This window comes from Alligator sinensis, unplaced genomic scaffold, assembly GCF_000455745.1.
Source record: "Alligator sinensis unplaced genomic scaffold, ASM45574v1 scaffold31_1, whole genome shotgun sequence".
Taxonomy (NCBI): domain Eukaryota; kingdom Metazoa; phylum Chordata; order Crocodylia; family Alligatoridae; genus Alligator; species Alligator sinensis.
Window position 1 is genome coordinate 4343134 of NW_005841884.1, and position 2457 is coordinate 4345590.

Genomic DNA, 2457 nt, shown 5'->3' on the forward strand with positions numbered 1-2457 from the left:
GGACGACCCCCTGTCTGGGGTCTTGTGAACTCAGCATTCATCCCTGCCTGTGGCAGGGGGTCAGGCTAGATCATCTGTTCAGGTCCCTCCTGACCCTAGCTGCTATGAAACTATCAATTGAACACAATACTTTATTAATATATTTACAATTTGGAAGCTTTACCAGTGCCTCAATTGCTATGGTAAAATAAATTCTAAGTACCTACAAATTTTGGTATTGGATTTTGAGTTTTTATCATAGGAAATCAGAGCTCCTTCTGTCCCCTTCACCCACTAGGACACAGATCTAAGCCCCTTATAGCCCCCCCACCCCCTCCATCCCTGCCAGAGGTGGGGGGCTCTCAGCTACCAGGGCTATAGGGCCAGAGACCCAGATCTGCAGTACCTGACCAGAGTGCAGAACCCAGCTCCTCCTCCCTTGTGGGCAGCACAGCTGAAGCAGATCCCATGAAGGAGAACCCATGGGGGGTGGGGACAGGCTGCCTGCTGTAAACTTGGGCTCCCCACCCTGCTGTCCCCAAGCCTCCCACACTGCCCTGGCTGGACAGCAGTCCCAGCCTTGTCCATCAAGTTTTTAGTGGATATTTAACAATTTTTTTATATTTGCAATTGGCCTTTCATGTAGAAGTTTGGATTAGCATGGTTCTACTCTGTTGATATTAAGAATTATATAACTGGCAAAATTGTATTCCAGTCCCTAGTTAGTATAGTATTTGAATATATACAAAACTTTGACCCTTTCTTTTTCTCATCAATCTCATATTTAATTGACATTCCTTCTAGAATGTTGTTTCTGTGTGGCTAAACATTTCAACATGTCGTCGTAAAATGATTCAGATAATGGTTCTTTATAATTTGCATCCATTAATGAACTAGATTGTGACATACTACATTCTAGGCATAATACATGTGTAGTGTGTTACTGCCTTAGCAATACCTACTGTGGAAAGGTTAAGGCTCCAGGCCTGCTAGTGTTGACCTCTGCACTCACTCAAAGTTTCACTTACTTCATTAGGGTATCAGATGTGTTTGGGGGTCAGTATTAACAGATTACATTGCAGAAGTGGAACCTAATTTTGTTTGTGGTTTGGGTTTTTTTTCCCCACACAGGCTATTGAGAGCGTAAGTGATTATATGGATCATCTCTTAATATTTCAGACACTTTCACCAGGCAGGCTGTTAGTTTGGCTATTCAGTCCTGGTTGGAAAAAGACTGTAAACAGTTTGCATGTCTGATTTCTTTAGTTAAAAATAAAGTCTCTCAGTAGTTTGTGGATTAATTTAGTTAGTTTTACTGCACTCTTTTGACTGAATAAAAATATTGAATAGTTTTCATACAACTGCAATAGACTGTTTCAGCACACCCTATAAAAATGTGCTCAGTGCAGAAGCTACTACTTAGATCGGTGCTCCCATTGGTTTCAGTGGGGTTGTCTATGAAGGTTGCAGGGTTGGGTCCATGTTTCTCAAATTGATGACATTCTTCCTTACAAACACAGCTCCTCGGGGACCTTTGTAAGCTCTTTAGGTCAGGGGCCTTATGCATCCTTGACTCAAATAGTACCTATTTTGCCTTTGGCACAATCTGAGTATGAATCCTTTCTGTACTGTAAGACATCACTTAGGCCCAGGCAGGATTTTGCTATTGACTTCTCTCCTGGGCAGTTCTTTGTCCTGTAAATTTTTCTTCACTGTAAGGTTAGCCAAAATTTGGAATGGGCTTCCAAGGGAGGTGGTGCTCTCCCCTGCCTTGGGGGTCTTTAAGAGAAGGCTGCATAGGCATCTGGCTGGGGTCATCTGACCCCAGCACTCTTTTTTTTTTTCCTGCCTAGGTAAGGGGTCGGACTCGATCTGTTGAGGTCGCTTCTGACCTTACATCTACAAATGTATGAATATCCCTCCCTCCTTCCCCGTTGGGGCCCCAATCTCCCCTTCCCTCCCACCAGACTTGCCTGCACATGCCCCCTGCCTGACCACCCTTCTCCCACTCCCCCATCCCCTTGCAGGCTGGAACTCTTCCAGCCTGCAGAGAGCTCTTTGCAAACGTGGAAAATCTGCATGTTTCTCTGTTAAAAGGAAAAATCCACAGGGTTTTGGGGGGGCAGGGTTCAGTTTTTTTGCAGGAACTGTCAAACTCGGATTCCTGGTAACCACACATTCCAAACCCTTGGCTGGACAGCTGCAAAGGCATGCTCTTCAGGCAGGGGTTGATGGGAGGCATGGAGCAGCCCTCTCTTCCCCCAGGAAAGCCTGTCACTGAGCTGGAAAGGCTCACAGATAGGCTTGTGAACTTGGTTCCCAGGCAGTCTGAAAGCTACCTGCTGGAGCCCTTTAAAGTTCCCAGGATGCCAGTGACTGGTGGCTCTAGCTCCCAGGCTGTGTAATTGCCCAGCCCTTCAAAGGGCATGCCTGCAACCTGAGAGCTAGGATGCTGGTGACCAGCTTTCCAGCTCCTGG